The sequence below is a fragment of the Corvus moneduloides genome, chromosome 3 (genome assembly GCF_009650955.1).
Source record: "Corvus moneduloides isolate bCorMon1 chromosome 3, bCorMon1.pri, whole genome shotgun sequence".
Taxonomy (NCBI): Eukaryota; Metazoa; Chordata; class Aves; order Passeriformes; family Corvidae; genus Corvus; species Corvus moneduloides.
The window spans coordinates 85,524,743-85,542,842 of record NC_045478.1 but is presented as its reverse complement, the minus strand read 5'-3'; the positions used below and the strand labels follow the sequence as shown (position 1 = coordinate 85,542,842).

Genomic DNA, 18,100 nt, shown 5'->3' with positions numbered 1-18,100 from the left:
GTCCCAAGGTGAGATGTAGCTTTACAGGACTCCCAGTTCCTCCAAAGGAACTGAAAGCCACGTTTACCATTCCTCCTTCCCTGCAGCATTAAACGTTGACTCGATTAGGAAGTGTAAACATCATAGGTAAGATCAGAGTTGGTGTCAGCTGGAGTAGGCCCACATAAGACAGGGAAGAAGCTCTGCTGGTGTACATCAACTGAGCACCTGACCAAGCTTCCGTAGCAGGGATGTACCTTCAGGTTCTTTTTCTCTCTGTCTCCTTTTCTCTCTCCTTCATTCTTTATTTCTTTTTCTTCCTTCCTTCCTTCTTTTCTTTCTTTCCTTCTTTCTTTCTTCCTCCTTTTCGCTCTTTTCGTCTCTTTCTTCCCCTTTCTCTATTTCTCTCTTTCTCTTCTTCTATTTTAATCTCTCTTTTCCTTGTTTCCTCTCTTTCCTCTTTTCTCTCTTTCTTTCCTCCTTGCTCTCTTTCTTTCTCTCTACACAACAGATACTTGGGTGTTTTCTGACTTCAGCGATGGCACTGCAGGAATTGCCACTGCAAATCAGAAGAACAGTGTACCAAGTCCACTCCCCTTTCCCGACAGCTGTCAACACCAGGTGTTGGTGAGAGCAAGGAAGGAGGCACGCTCAGCAGTTCCCACCAGGCTGAGGAGCGCTCAGTTGTGAACACAGCGAAGAGAGAGGATGCAGACCCCTCACACACAGATAGATTATTTCAGCTCTCTGGAAACCTTACTTTTATTAGGTAAGTACCTGATTTGATTTTGGATTTTACTAATTCTGTCTGTTAATTCTATTCTTAGAGTTCTCTACCAAACTGAAATCCATATTAGTGTTTCCTGTACATATGCACTGTGAAAGTAATGATCAAATTAATATTTTAAAATACCTTCATGTCTTTATTTTCTAAGAAGAGATGCTGAACTGATCTCTAAACCATACTTGACTATATAAAGATGATAAACTGACCTCTAAACCATACTCGACTGCATGTATCTGTAGTACTTCACCTTGCATACACCTTCTCTTCAAACCTTAAGCAATATTGTCATCTCTACTTTTCTTTCTTATGAAAGGCTCTTTATTCCCTTACTACAATTCTTCTTTTTTTCCCATTTATCTTATACTCTAATTGAGATTCTCCTTATTGAACTACCTAATCCCAGTTCTTTCTCTTGATTTTTTTTAGTTCTATTTTTTAAAAATCCCCCAAAAATTACATGAAAGTGAGGGTAATGCAGAGGCTGTTACACTCTGGAGCAATTTATGTGGCTTGAACAAGTTAGTATTTTCTGAGAATACACTTTAAAGCGGCTAAATTTCATGGGAAAATTGAAAGAACTTAATTGCATCGGAGTACATATTTAATAGCACAAAACTGTTTAATAGTTTTGGTCTTAGAAATTATTGAAGTGTTACATCACTTTTAGATACCAGCAATTTTTTTAACTTCTTGTTCATAAAAAAATGCAATGTCAAGTCTAACAGTTTGGAAAAGATTGGGGAATGCTGATTATATCTGGGAAACGGTTTGGAAAATTTGTTTTCCAAACAAAACTCTGACACTGAGTTTGACTAAATTATTTTTAAAGAGACATCAAACCAACACTTTGCATTCATTGTGAAGGCAACTGTGCTTTCATTTTTCCTGTCCAGTGAAAGAATTTAGAAAGCATTAATTCACACATTTCTAGTCTTTTTACTCCAGTCTAATAAGCACTTAATTTGAGAAAAACTACATTAAGACAACAAAAAGCAAATTAGTAATTCCTACACTATGGATTGCAGATGATTCAGAAGGATATGGAAAGTGGTGTCCAGACAGTGCTTTTAGATACAAGCATGCTGACAAAATAGTTCCTCTCTTTCACTCCCACAGCATTTTTGTAGGGCCCTTTAGTAAGAAGAAAAATCCTTGAGAAGAATCCTTGAGTTCCCCCCAAAACACCTGTGTTGACAAAGAGAGAAGTTTTCATGTCAGCATTATCACCAGAGTGCTTTTTGCACTCCTCAGGCTCTCATGACTTTCCCAGTAATAGGAAAGCTCACCACCACCTCAAGGGATAATGAAAGACCACCATGGCCACTTGAAGAGTTAGACTGGGTAATCTCCTGAGAAAAGGACAGCTTGTGTTTGAACCTTTTCATCCTAGGAAAGCAGCATGATTTTTCAGTGTTTTCATCATTATCATCATGATGATGATTACTATTATTATTATTGTCTCATTCACATTATACCCATGCTTAGATGTGCTGCAGGGGAAAGAGCCCACAGCAGGGGAGCCAATGAAGGAGAAGAGCCAAAGTCTCTCCTTCATCTCCTTGCCTGTCGTGGTCACCTGCACCCCAGGGCAGGCATGTCAGACTGACCCAGGTGGTGTCTGCTGCTGAGCTGCACCCAAATTTCAGAGAAGCCCAAAACCTTCCCTCCACAAGGCCTTTGTTTAGGAGACAGTGGTGAGGGTTTCTTAGCTGCAAGAACACCCAAACAATAAGGCTGTCTAATGCACAGACAGTATATTTAATTTCCCATGGGAGTGTTGCTGCTTAAGGGAGCATTGTACAGGCAGATACGGCAGAGGTATTGCCAAGGCTTATTTCATTTAATTACAGTGCCTCATTACTGACAAACATCCATTTCAGTCCATGAAAGGTGTAGGCCATTTTATAGAGGGCCTCGTGGCTCCTATTTATTTTCTCCTGAGTTTGATCTTGCTAGCTATTTGAACTAGATGCCGTCAGGCAGCAAGAAATGCTTATTAGAGTACAATGAAGGAGGAAGGTCAAGGAGGAGGTGGAAAATTTCTGAAACAGAACCTTAGCTGAACAGGAAAACTGAAACAGTAAATTGTGCAAGGCGTAGATGTATCTGTCTCTATATACACGTGTTGTAGACAGACATGACCTATATATACAGTCAGATTCCATAGTTAAACATAACTTATTTTTACGATTTCCTACATCAGAGCTGGGTTTTCTTAAAGCACTTTGTCTTTGCAAGACCACTGGGTGTTCACAGTGGTCTTTTTCTTCTTTTCACAAAGGGACCATGTCACTGGGTGAAACTTAAAATTAGGGGTAGGAGAACTCTTCCAAGGAGTCATGAGCCTTAGTCACTGCACTACATTCCCTGATTTACTGCCATGCTTGTTTCTGATCACTGATGAATGATCATGCAGTTCACAGTGTCATTGTTCAAAACCATTTTGGGATAAAACGTGTACCTGTAATTTTACTCACTCTATCGTTCCCTATGGGTCTTGTGGGGCAATGAAAATTCCGGGTTTGTGAATATCAGCTTGCCCCCAGCCATGCTCAAACACTGTGCTCGCGCTCCCAAGACCACAACAGAGGTCCAGCTGAACTGACCAAAGCTCCTGAGGATGACAAACCCTGGTCTGCCACATGTTAAGATTTTCTGCCTCTTCTGCTCAACAAGATGGAAGCAAAAAAATTAAGCACTGCGGGACAGTGAAAAAATAAAACCACACCTATGGCCAAGCTGCACCCTAGAGGTGATACAAGAAGGCCTTCTGTCAGATGTGCTATTAGTAAAGAGGAGAATAAATGTTGGAAGGAGTGTTTTGGATTTAGCAAAGTGTAATTAAAAGCAGGAGGTTGCAGTACTAGCAGCAATGCCATGAGTCTCTCCAGCAAATTGCTTGTGTGTACACAGGGAGCTAATGAAGTAGTCCATGTTTTGTCACTGTCAGCAGAGGCGGGCAATGGAGGAATAATCTGGGGAACAGAATTAAGCTGAGTGGGGTGAACAGGTTTTGTACAACAAGTAAGGATTTCAGGAGAGTATTTGGTATGTCACATGAGTTTTACTGAAAGTTGTAGGTGAGCAGGTTTGAGCATACATATGGCAAGGTAGGTTAAAACTAGGTGAAAGTGATTAAACAGGATGTTTTGCAGACCTAGCAGGATAGGCCCAGAGAAGCTGGAAGAGAGAGGAGGAAGCAGCCAGTAGCCAGGAGCAGGCACTGCTCACAGCAGCATGCACGAGTGCCACTGACCTGTGTCCTGTTTGGGTGCACACAGCCACAGACACTGGAAAGGGAACACCACGGTGTCTGAGGGAGCCAAGGATGCCTAGGAAAGCAAGTGACTGATCCAGATCAGCTATCAGGGCAGAGGGAATGACTAGGACCTCTCTGGTATCAGTGAGCACAGCTGAGACTGGGGAGAGGAGGAAACAAGGAAGCCCCCCTGAACTACAAAATTCCCTGCAGCCTTTCCATTACAGCTGATTTTCTCTTGGCTGTGTGGGAAATCCCTGTGTCCTGTGTTGAGAGAATGTGAAAGCAATTTTCCACATTTGGATTTCAGACCTGGCATACAAGACAGCGTCCTGGTCTCTGTATCGCTAGCATTGGAGATGTGAGAAAAATCTCTGCTTCCAACAGGTTTTGCTCAATACACAGAGGAGCTCTGCAATCCCTGGCACTGCTCTTTTGCAGGTGTTTCATGGCATGCACCTCACACCACAGCACCTCAGGGATTATCTCAGAGTGGATGTAAAACACCTACTTCTCTGATGGCAGCTGATGCCTTTCTTCTTACACACCTTTTATGTCCTAACAGGCCACCTAACACTACATCTTCTGTCTCTCTCCAGTTACAAGGTGTGTACAAGGCTGATGGACACAGCTCACCTTTTGCATGTCATTGTGTGAGACAGCAAAGTCTGAAGCAAACAAGGGCAAGTTTCTCATGTGGGAGCAGAGCGATGTAGGGGTTAAGCAAGGTGTTGGGTTTAAAATCAGCGCTCAGAACAGGACTCCAGATTTGGCTAGAACTCAGGGGAAAAAAGAGAGTTTATGCCCTGTAGAAGAAGGGGCAGGCAACTGAGGAGAACTACAAAGATATTGGAAGATTATGCATAAGAAGGACCAAAGCTGAACTAGAATTTAATCTGGCTACTGCTATAAAAGACAATAAAACATGTTTCTATAAATATATCAGCAACAAAAGGAGGGCTAAGGAGAATCTCCATCCTTTACTGGATGGGGGGGAAACATAGTGAAAAAGGATGAGAAAAGGGCTGAGGCACTTAATGACTTCTTTGCCTCAGTCTTTAATAGTGAGGACTACCCAATTGTCCAAAGGGTACCCAGCCCCTTGAACTGGAAGACAGTGATGGGGAGCAGAATGAAGCCCCCATAATTCAAGGGGAAATGGTCAGTGACCTGTTACACCACTCAGAAATGCAGAAGTCTGCGGGGTCAGATGGGATCCACACAAGAGTACTTAGGTAGCTGGCAGAACTGCTCACCAAGCCACGTTCCATCATTTACCAGCAGTCTTGTCTTACCAGGGAAGTCACGGTTGACTGGAAGTTAGCAAATGTGATGCCCATCGACAAGAAGGGTCATAAGGACACGTCTGTTTGTCAGTCTGACCTCAGTGCCTGGGGGCGTTATGGAGCAGAACAACTTGAGTGCATGTACAGGACAACCAGGAGATCAGGCTCAGCCAGTATGGATTTATGGAAGGCAAGTCCTGCCTGACCAACCTGATCTCCTTTTATTACAGGGTGACCCACTTAGCGGGTGAGGGAAAGGCTGTGGATGTATTTACCTGGACTTTAGTAAAGTGTTTGACACTGTCTCCCACAACATTCTCCTGGAGAAACTGGCTGCTCATGCCTGGATGGGTGCATTCTTCTCTGGGTAAAAGAGGCTGAGGCTGCGCCCAGAGAGTGATGGGGAATGGAGTCCCATCCAGCTGGTGGCCGGTCACAAGTGGTGTTCCCCAGGGCTCTGTGTTGGGCCCAGTCCAGTTTAATACCTTTATCAACAACCTGGACAAGGGAATCTAGGGCAGCAGCAGTCGCTTTCCAGAGAACAACAGGTTTTCTGGCAGTGGAGGATGAACTGTATGTCAGCCACCCCAGCGTACAGGGTGAAGCTGAAGATGGGAGCCTTTCCTTTTATCCTGGGGAAGCAGAGGTACAGGGGGCACTGGGAGGAGTTGGGGCTCCTCTCAAACAGCACTGGGGAGCAAACCTACAACCAGCAGACACCTACAGGGGTATTTCACCCTAGCAGCTTGTGCAGTGCTTTCCTGAAAGTCAGAAGCAGATGTACTTGCCTCCCCCTTTTCCTGGCTTGCTGGCAAGTTTTGGATGGGCTCTGCCCTGGCAAATCCATTACTCACAGTCAGCAGAAAGCTTTCAACTACATAAACAAGATGCCCTGCTCTCTGAGTCATTAGCACCACCAACTTTAGGAGTTGAGTAAGTCATTAGTTTCTTCCAGAAATATCATTTTCCCTTGGTAGCTTTCCAGGCTAAGGTTGCCAAAGCCTTCCTGGATGGTACAGGTAATACCTTTTCTCTTTTATGTTCATGTTAAGTTCCCAGGACAAGCTGTTAGCCAGATATGTCTCCCTGGGCATGACACTAGTCAGCAGGACCGAAACTTGCTCAGATTCTATTCCCTCCCTCAAACCTCTAATCCTCGGGGGAAAAAAAAAAAAAAAGCTGTTGTCCAATTTACAGCATATTTTCTCCTCCCTAAACAGCTGGAACATCAAGTCCTTCTGCAAAACTCACACCATTACAAACCAGTGACACATAATTAAATAACAGTTCCAGCAAACAGGCCCATAGAGTATTTGTCCTCTTCACTGATTGGGCAGGTTTAAAGATCCCTGTCCTTTTTAAAAAGTCAAACACAGAAATATGTGAAAGGACCTGCAAAACACATAGTGTTTTGGTAAGATGGCCCATTCTTAGTGGTCTTGAAACACTGACACTATTTTTTTAATGACTGTCCCCAAACAGTTGTCTTGGCCTTAGATAAGACGGTTACAGTGGGAGAACTCGATTCACTTTCTTGTTACATTTTTAATCGGTATTTGACAAATTGACTTTTAAAATCCTTTCCTTTCACTCATCACAATCCTTCCCTTCTCTACTTCTTCCTATTAACACTGTCTTGTAAAAACTCAGGGCTGACCTTGGCTTTTGAAACCAAAGGCAGGACTCTTGTGATCAGGCATTCACCAATAGGCAAGAAAAAAATACTGAATGTCAGTGTTCAAATACTCCTCCTAAGGAAACATTGCTGTTTCCCAGTTAAAAGAGCCCATGGCCACATGTGGGTCATACCTGGCTTCCACTACAGTTGGTGGGAATTAATTTTCCCAAATATCTTCATTGGCCCTGGTTCTGCAATAACTGGATTTCATTTTATTTCCATGGATATGAGGAATTACCCCAAGTGACTTGCAAGAGATTGGAAAATAAGCTCATGTAGTATAAAAAGTTGGAAATTCATGCATTCTGAGTACTGTTCTTCACACGAAATTTCATCCCAAATGCCAGTCCAAACCTGCCATTACAGTTTGTTACATAAATGACATTTAAGAGTGTGAGCACTAATGGGAAAGTTACAGTCACATTAAAGCACAGTACTTACAGTCACATTCACTTTCTCACCAAAAGAACCTAAAGCATGTTTTAAACAGACATACCACTGTTTCCTCTCATCATATATTTAATTAGAACAGATAAATCAAATTACTTCCTTTGCCTGTACAGCATAAAATCCCTGTGTAATTACAGATGAGAAGGCCATCCTGCAGGCTATTTTGTGGCATTATAAATGTGCTGATTCACCTGATCTTGAGCCAAGCTGCACTTTAATCTTCCGAGTCTTGTTTTAGTTTGAGGAACAGCCAAACACACCCAGTTGGGCAGTAGAGATTAGGTTTCCCACTATTCAGTAAAACAGACAAATAAAGTAATTACTTTTCTGACATAGGTTTGGGGTTTTTTTGATAGTAAACTATTGTAATCCATAAGATCCATAAGAATTTAATGAAAACAGAGAAGAGGGGAGGGGGCAAGGCAGATTGATAGGCAATTTCTATTATGCATTTGTTAATTAACAGGCACAGAACTTTTCTTTGGGTCAGGAAACACTGTTGCTTTTAGTTGCTACACAGTGTCCCCACTGCCCTCAGTACGAAGTGACCCTGATCTACAGTAGTACAAATAACAGTGACAGCAGGCATAGGGACAATGATGATGATTGTCATGATGATAATAACTTTCAGCTGTGACTGCAAACAGTGTCCCAAGGAGTACTGTCCAACAGACTTGATCCTGGTTTCAAATGCCCATCACAAATCCAGACAGAAGAGCTGCAGAGACTAAGTCATGATACAGCTGGCTTTCTGGAACAACACGAGCTGTGGACTCTTGTTCAGCAGCTGAGATCTTTGATTCCCATCTGTGCTTCAGTAATCGTCTGTCCCTGGCAGAAGCATCCAGCTTTGGCCTGGGGACTCCAGGTGCTGGAGACTTTCTCAACTCCTCCCATTTCAGTAGCTAATTGTGCCCAGTGCTAAACCCAGCCAGCTTCACATGTGAGAAACTATATCTTGTCCCGCCTTTATCTGTCAGATGAAAGAAGCCCACAGTTTCACGTATCCTCCCCTCCCCTCCACATAAGCACTCAGACTCTGGATTCCCTCTTCCCTTTCTCTGCAATTAGTTAAATGTACTGTGCCCATCAGCCTCCCCTTCCCCAAATCACTGCTCTCTCCCAGCTCTTTGCAGTTGGCCCCAGCCCAGCGGCAGGCACAGATGGCAAGGGGATTTGTCATGGCTATGCCCTCCTCTCCCATCCCACACTCCTGGTGCTCAGCTTTCTGTGGCCCCCAAATATGTCCCCTTGGGCAAGGCACCTTTGACATGGATGCCCTTTGGTACAAGCCTCCTGAGCACCCACAGAAGTGATACAGGCTCCTTGATCCAGGCCTTCTCACTACTTGATTGCTCCTATCACAACAAAGGTGCCAGAGTGTGCTATTTTCCCTCTGGCCCCCCTTAGCTGTTAATTCCTATTCCTCTGATTTTTGTACCATCTGCAATTGTGTCCTCAGTCAGCCATAATCCTCTGTTTCTTCCAAATCACTGGCGAATTCCAGACAGGCTTTTCATGTGACTCATTCCCCATGAAACATATTTTACCAAAATCTCCCATGGATTGGTAACTCCCCATTAACACTTTTTGATTCCTTCAGGCCTTCATTTGAATCAGCAGATGACTTCTTGACCACTGTCTTTTAGGCAGCGACTGCAACAGGAACAGAGTCAATCCCCCAGGGGTTAAGAGCATTCTTCTTTACCCAAAAATATTTTTTTCCCTTTTAATCAGAGATTGAATCTTGGAATCCAGTCTTTTCTAGGAAATGTTCTTCAGCAGAAGATGGTGTAGATGTGAGTGCATGGGGTCAGCAAGTTTCCACTGTACTTGGGTGAACCATCTTCATGGATGTCCTTGCTGTGCATTCTACAAAGAAATTTTGGGTAGCCTGGGGGTGGCTCCAACAGGGTGGTGCTTTAGAGTGAAGCCACAGCAGCCTTTGCAGGCAGACTTTATTCCATTTTCTATAGAAAATAGATATATTCTTATATCCAGAAACTGTCCCAAGTCTTCATATGATCAGTTCTATGGTTTTGCTTCTTATTTTAGTGAAGTTCACATTTTTTTTGTTTTCATGGTCAGACACAAGCCTCAACCATAGTAGAAAAGCAGTGAAACTCATAATGAAGTCCGGGTTGAACAAAACAAATCAAAAGTATCAGAAAGAGTAATCAAAAAGAAAATGTTTATATTTATGGATTATATTGTCTTTTGCTGCTTAAAGGAAGGAACAGACTAGAAATTACTAGGGTTCATTAAATCTTCTTATTATCCTGCATATTCAGTGGTGAACACTGAAGAATTGCAGTTTCAACTTATGCCAGGGGACTGGATGTCTTCCAGACTCACTCACAGGACCAAGGTGAGCACCGACTTTCTAGCCAATGTAGTCATTGTCACTCTACACCTTTTAGAGGTCCAGAGAAGAAAGTGAACTGGAGCTTCCCTGGGAGATAGAGCGGAACATCATGCAATTTCAGAATTGGCAGATGGTGAAGGCTCCCTTTGCTTCTGCTGAAGGCTTGCTAACCACACAGTTGTACTACAGAATGGGCACAGAGGATGCAGAGTATAAAGCGTTAATACAAGGCAAACATGAGAGTATTTGTGGACAGTGCCATAACAGGGAGACAAAGGAAGGCAAAACCAAACCCGAAATTCTCTGCAGCACACAGAGGCCATTCAGTCTTGGGAGCAACTGGACAGTGAATGGTGAATGAATATGTAACCATCACATTTCTGCAGGTTTCTGGCCTGAAGACCTACAGTCTATATCCTCATTTCCTCAATGAACAACTTTCTCCTCTGGCCATGACCTCACATTTGAGATACAAGTTGCCACCATTTCAGTGTTCCTAAACCTATAATGAATCAAAAGCAAACATCACAGACAGGAACACATCCTGTAATGCCTGGTTGTTGAAGAGATAAAGAAAGCACTTTCTTTGCCAGTATCCCACGCATGTCGGAACTCAGTAATAGAATGTTTTGATCTACCAGCCTGCTGTGTTGACATACTGAAACAAAAAGTGCTTCCACTCAGCCAAAACCACATATCTTGGCAATCTGCAGCCTGAAAGACAACAAAGACGTAGTCTAAAAACTTGGCAACTGTCCTGGCACGCTACACCTTGGGATTAGCGAGTCAGTCACGCTATGCTGGCTCTGGTTTTACCATAATGCAATAACATGATGGGAAATACTGGAGTGTTGGTCCTCAACAAATCATCTCTGCTGGCTTTCAGGAGCTGCTTCAGAAGCAAGGTAAATCCCTGAGCTAGGAAGTTACGTTCCTTCCCATAATCCCCTCCTGGTGAATGAAAGGTGTTAAATGAAGGAAAATACTTACTGCATACTGCAACTCCCTTTCTCTTATTTGCCCGTTCTCTACTGCAGGTGTTTTCTAAGACCTGAACCATTGCACCATGAATACAACACTTGCACATCTTTTTTTAAGCACTAACAAACACATAAAGAGGTCAGATACCACATTCAGCCAGGCATCCTGGAGGCAGATTACCAGAGGTCTCTGTGTTGGTGAAAAGACACTGCACTGGCATGTTTCTAGTGGGACACTAGGCTGGAGGAGAGCAAAGGAGAGAAAATGAGAACAATTTTGGGCTATTAGGACAGGCTAGGGCAATTTCCAGCAGGAGGCATTCATCAAATATAATGTCTTGTGGATGGACTGCAACACCCAAATTAAAAAGCCATCATGCTAATTGCATAGACAAGGAACTAGTAAACCCCTGGGTTAATTGTATAAACTTTAACACAATGCTGAAAACACTGGAGCCATGATAATCACTGCCACTTCAGGATCTGGCCTTACTCTGCAGAATGATGTCTGTGAAAACATTAAATCAGTGTTTGAGGACTTTAGAAAATATATAGAATCTACTGTAAAAGTCTTATAAACCAATGAATTTCACCTCTTTGGGCTAAAACCAGTGCATAAATGGTGTGCCATTTAAATGGTGCTGTTAGATGCAAAAATCGGTTGTTTCACTGCAGATGGAAAAAGAAAAGAAGAATTTATAGGAAAATCAGGTAAGTAAACATGATGTATACCAGACAAAATAACAGAAACGTTCTGAAGATCACATCTAGTAAGCATATGGATAAATACAGTACATTGATGAAAAGTTGTAGGGTTTCTGCAAAGTGAAGTCACATGTCACAAACTTCCTAGACTCATCTGAAGGTAACAAATGTGCAAACAAATCAGATGTCTTTCTATAGCTGGGTTTGTAGAGAGCGTTTGAAGCGGGTCACTCACAGGAGACTCTTAAAGAAATTAAACTGATCTAGAAAATGAGAGAAAAAGAGACTTTTCAGGTGGAAAAAGACTGTTAGAAGTTAAGGATTAACAGTGGAAATAATGTGGTGAATGTAAAGATACATGTCTTCTGACTGTCTTTTCTCCCACACCGAAAGTATACTCACACCTTCCTCCCCTCACCTTGAAAATTTGGATCAGTCAGCCACAATTTTTTTTCCTTTATTTTTCCTTTTGAAAAACAAGGTTCTGTTCATAACTTGAGAATTTAGTACTGTAGATATTTTCCCTTTAAGAGGGAAACACTGGCACCACTGAAGAAGGGAGGCAGCAAGAATGCCCATTCTGTTGACAGAAGATGAGATATGGTGCCTGTGTTTGGCAAGGACTTGGCGAACAGTAAACCAGTGATCCTACACTCAATATCAGCAAGAGTTCTTGAACAAGCAACTATAAAATCAGTTTGTAATTACTTAGAAGACTTCAGCAAGGCTGAAAATAATCAGCATGGTGATCTGAAGAGCAGTTTCTGACTTGGTGGATAAGTCAGAAGCATTAGATCCAGATATTTCTTGACTTCAGTAAGGTTTTTAGTAGCACCACATGATACTCACAAAAGCAAGTTAATGGACATTGGTATAAACATAATGCACCCATCTGGTTGGAAATACAGTTTGAAGGATCACACCTCAGGAATTTGGTGTCTATTTTTATATGTGCTCCTGCAAGGGCCTTTCCTGAACAAAGTTGTAATCAACATTTTAGTGAACAGCTGAGAGGGCAGAGAAGAGTGGGCTGAAATGTGAGACACCATGCTGGAAGGTTTGTGAACCATCAAGGACTAGAATTCATACTAACTGTGAGGAATCAAAAAGATCAAAAACCAAACAAGAATGACATTCAGAAATGACAGTGCATGTGCAATACTTGAGAAAGAAAAATCAAGCATGCAAATAAGTGCTTAGTTAAAAAGGGAGGCTGGGGTTTGAGGCTGATTCTAAGCAGAATATGAAGTAATAATTTAATGCTGTTAACTCATCTCAGCTGTACTAATGGCAGCATCATACATATCTCACAGGAGATAATGACAGCTTTCTTCTCTTTCCCAGAAACTACCTCAAATGCCACATTGTGTTTGGTTACAAAAGACGTGGAGAAACTGAAGAGAGAGTGTCTGGATTACGAGATGTTGAAGCATTGACTATGAGAGAAGATTGTCCTCGCTTACCCCAGGCACAGGCAGGTTTGGGGAGGGTGATTAGATAGCAGTCTTCTGATGGATTGCTCTAAAGGTTATTTGAGAGAGGACTGTGATAAACTTGTCTTCACAGTTACTCAGAGAAAATAAAAGGAAATTATATCAATTTGCAGCAAAGAAGATTTCATTTATACATTTGGAAAAACCCAACCTTTTTGACCAGAGCCCTGAAATAGCAGAATAGACTCATTAGGCATGTTGAAAGTTTGCAGAAACCCACTGGACAAACCGTTTTAGGCAATGCCTAAATGCAGTTCCTCCTTTCTCGATGAAAGGACTTTACATAGATCTTCTCTGAGGGCTCTTCCAAACACCATCTTCTTAGTCTACAGTTTCATTTTTAGGTAGTGAATCTTTGAAGTTACATATATATAAATTCACCAGGTTTTATTCACACTGAGAATTAGTCAACTTTATATCCAGTACTAGCTGGCCTACATGTTGCATGTTTCACTGATTTGTGTATGACTGTTATGATATCTGCTGTTCTCAGCTCAGCCAAAGAACGTGCTGACCTTATAGGCTTCACCAATAATTTTTCTACCATCCAGCAGTAAATGAGGAAACAAGTATGAAAGGTGATGATTCCACAGTACCTGCTGTCCATGCTGTAATACTGCCTACAGGCTATAACTGAAAATCCACCAAATGAGTACAGCCCGTGTGAATCATGGTTACGAGGCGTTCAGTACATTTACAGCTCCGTGCACCCCTATAAAATCCCATCTTGGTTGCCAAGAACATATCTCTAAGATTTAAAGGTTTTGGTTTTTTTTTAACTACTGAGGGGAAACAATAGTCTGACAAAAATTAATTCATAGGTGTGAAGTTTTGCTCGATATTTTGTAAAAACTTGTAAGAAACCTGTTGATACACTGTGTGGCATCTTTATAGATGCTGAATATGCTGAATACAAGTAGGAAACAGATGTCTTCTAAGTGAAAAGATAAATTCTAATCTCAGTCATTACATGCTAACTTTTTCTCTTTCCTTATGTTAATCTGTTCTTCAATTTTTAATTTTCTGTTTTAAGCAATACTGCTTTTGTTACTGATTGGATTGCCACAGTATATTTTGTCAAAGTCAGGTCGGTTTTTTTCCCCAGAAGTAAATGTGAAGTTCTCATTTAGTGAAAATATAACCTTACAGTATAAAAGAAAGCTTCTTAGGTTTTTAGACCATTTACCTTTCCTAATGACCATCTGTACACAGGCTGTGTGTCAACTACCACCATCAGTATTTATTCACTCAACACAGACTTTCTGGTTTTCTTCACAGGCCAGGCTTTGTAGAACAGGCACAGAGGTATTACCTGTAGTATCTCTGCTTGTCCTGTGTCAGATCTCATATAAAATGGAACATCACCTCATTCACAGACCCTAAGCACTGGCCACAGTTAGGAGGTGGCATCCAGAGAATGAAGTGCTGCTCTCACATGAGCATACAGTAATAGAAGGAAGAAAAAACCTAAGATTGAAGGAGAACTATTTAAAGTATCTTTCAGATAAAAACTGACATGCATTCTAGAATTAGAGGATGCAAAAACACAAGAAGGGCACAAAACTAGAGTGATAATAATGCGTAAACAATCAGTAATGTATGGTAAATTCATTTCTTTCATTGCTTGCCTGATTGTCCTAGAGCAGAAATCTTCCACCAAAGTGTAGTGTTGATCATGTCAGTCAGGCCTGGCCTAACACCTCTTTGATTTAATGTGCTATAGGAGACAGCAACAGCAATTTTCAGCTGACTGCTGTGGAAATATAGCTATTTTTCATGCAGATGTGTTCAGAGGTGAAATTTATGAGTTTAAGTGGAACAGATCTGAAACTCAATGGTTTTTTGTGGTATAAAATCTTCTGCCTCATTTTGGCTACACTTGACATTTGGAGATTTTGTATTTATCCCAGCCTGTAAACTAGAGCAACATTAGTGAGTGTGAACCTGAGAGAACCGTCCAAGCAGCAAGGGTTGTCATGAAAACCCAGACAATCACATTTTGAGCAGTCCTGCTTTATTTTGTCAATTTTTGGCTAAAGAGATCAGGCGGGAAGCTAAAAACCTGATGGTCTCATGCCCTCTTGTCTGCAGCCACTTTCCAGAGGAGAGGAACTGTGTTTGAATTTCAGTTTCATCGTGCAGCCTCCAACACACAAGCTATCAGCCAGTTCAGCAGTTGTGCAAATACATTCTTGTCCATTAAACATCTACAGAGCTGTGTGTTATGAACGAGTAATACTATTTTATTGCTGGGTTCATTCAGGACTTGGCATGAGTGTCTTTGTGAGTTATTTTTGTGCCATTTTTTTCTCTTGAAAATGTCTGAAATAGTTTTAATGTTTTAGGATGTTCTGCCTTTGAATGGAACATATTTTAAGATACTCATACTGTGGAAATCTGCTATATGTCCTACAGCCCCAAATAAGGTACTCAAAAAGAGGAAAAGATGAGCAGAGATGGCTTTGACCTGTCCTTATACCTTTTGGATGCAGTGTTGCTCCAGCAGTCCAAGTCAATCCTCACAGGCACTGCAAGTTGCCCTAGGTCTTGCAAAGAGCAGCATTTCTGGACTGAAGTGCCTCTAGATGATTTTACCACCTCCTGGTGACCAGTAAAGCCAGTCCTGTTTCTGGCATGTTGCTCATGGCCGTGTTTGGGAGAGTTTATTAGACAACTCTTCCTTGCCATCTTAATTCCTGACCTGAAGCATCACCCCTCTTCATTTTCAAACCCATAAAACCCCTTTCATAAATCTCTGCCCCTCTTACCCAGAGCACACATTCTTCAGCTTCTGGGTAATACAACTGTGAAGGTGAGTATTTTGGTCCAGTATACATAACTGTATGGCAAAATTATATTCATATCCTGACAGATGATTGGAGTAAAAAAGGTGTTGTCTTTTGAACAGCCTGCAATGTCAGAGATGTATCCACAAGATCATCTGATTGTGTTTCTCATAGCGGACCAAGTTTTTGATCACGTGCTTTCTTCTTTTTAAACTTACAATCTTCATGAAAGATACTGGAAAGCAATTTTAATGCCTGTACTAATCATCTGTGAGAACTGAGGAACAGTACAATGGCAGCAGAGATAAGCAATGGGAAGAAAGTAAATCAATAGGCTTACTCTGCTATGCGAATTTAAATATTTACATTTGTGGGATTAATGCCTAATTGACACGACTAAGAAAAATATTGGCTTTCTTTTGGGAAAATTCCATTCATATACATGGTTCATGAAAGGAAGAAATCTGGGAATATGTGATGCTGGAAGAGATGTGAAAAATGAGGACTGGTGTAGAGGTGCAAGCTGAATATGAAATTGCAAATCAAGCTGCCACAGTGGGGGGAACCTCATAATGGAGCAGAAGATGGATATTCCTGTGCTTTGCTGAGCTAACAGCATGGGCTGTAGCCTGGGCAGAAAGGCAGCAACAGTTAAATTCTGCAGTGATTACAAGTTTATAGTTCTACAGTCTGTTTAAACGTGGTAGGTTCCTGGATATACACCTTATTATGCCTCAACCAGGTGATTGTCAACCCTGTTCCTGTAATGGCAACTTTTTTTAACCTGGTAACACCTTACACAAGATGAGTAGTCTCAGCTGGTCCCTCTTAACTAGAAAAGCCTCACTGATGCCTGATGCTGCAGCTATGGACTTAGTCTGGCAATTTGTCATACAAGTACAGTTTTGCAAACAAATTCATTCAAATACACTAATTATGATGATATTTGTCCTCTTAACAATTTCCAGGGGTAATACTTAAAGTCATTGATTGTGGCTGGATGGGTAAGAGAGGATCACTTCATGGTCTCCTGCCGACAGTGCAGATGAGAGCTGAGGAGCAAAGACACTGCTTTCCTCATCCACCCCCTGTGTCTGCACTTGTTCTTTGTAAGGTTGAAAAGCTTTTTACAATGAATGATTCCAGTGACATGACTAGTAAGAAATCTGGGCCTTGGATGCAGAATTGAAGCAGAGAAATGAGAAGGAGTTAAAGAAACAGCAAGAGGGACTTCCGTGGCTGTACTTGTTTTTCTTGGATAGACTTTGGACTGTTCACCTTGTCTCTCAGAAATTATTCAGTGAACTGGTGACTCCATGGCATTTATTATTTTAATTACCATCAAACCATGCAGATGAAATTTACTGGATAATAAATCTGTAGACAGATGTACTCTGAATATTGTCATGCGCAATTGTAAATTTGGGAAAAGAACAAGATTTTACTTACCACATTTAATTGGGCACAGAACAGAAAGGCTCAGGAATTTATAGCCAATACTTTCATCCACTAAAAACATGAGATTTTTCCAATTTGTAAATTATTGGCTTAATTTAATTCAAATTGTGTCAGCAGGAGCACCTTGGAGTCATTATTGTTTGTAGAGCTTGACCCTTTTGAGGGATGTCCAGAGGAGGGAAGAGCAGAAGTTGGGAGGAGCACAGAATTATTTGTACGCCACGAATAATTAAAAGATATAGGGAACTGAGTGTGTTGGATAAAACCTATTGAGTCCTGTTTTCTTCCAGCTGGTGGCCAGTGTAGGAAGCATATTAGAAGCACAGAAAGTAAGGATTCCACATCAGCATGAGTCGTAAAATACAAGTGAAACTGCCAAAGGCCTTAGACACTGTTTTCCTGCCAAAGGCCCTTAGGGACTGACCTTAGGCAGCTGTTTTCCTGCTCACAGTTACAGGGAGAGGCTGCTCTATGTGGCCATCTCTTTGCTGTACCCTGATTTTACAAAATACAAAGGCTCTTGAGAGGAATGAACTTTGAACTAGTCATTTGCAGAACTAATTTGTTTTCTCCCCTTCAACAAATGGCATCAGCCCTGCTTGTGTGAGAGGAAAAGCCAGCAGTAACAATGCACAGCCATGAGTGGCAATCCCAGCCTCCAAATAAGTGTGGATCTGCAAAGCCTTCTTCAGGCGGCTGGCAGAGAGAGAAACGGAGAGTGCAGATGTTGCATGGGAAGGGTCTGTGACAGGTGGCCCCACACTCCAAATTTCTTTAACTTTTTAAAATTTTCAATAAAAATCCCTTTGACCCTGGCATTTTCTATACAGACAGAAATTATTCTCAATGTGCAGTGTTTAGAGTATAATACCAA

General features: G+C 41.6%; 1 long non-coding RNA gene across 1 annotated transcript in view; it reads left to right on the top strand.

The window, feature by feature from the left end:
* Nucleotides 1-525: 525 nt before the first annotated feature.
* LOC116441051 overlaps nt 526-18,100 on the top strand; it is a 53,389-nt gene continuing 35,814 nt past the window's right edge. Inside the window, exon 1 of the long non-coding RNA XR_004238863.1 lies at nt 526-748. This is a non-coding gene — a long non-coding RNA (uncharacterized LOC116441051). The remainder of the gene's footprint in view (nt 749-18,100) is intronic.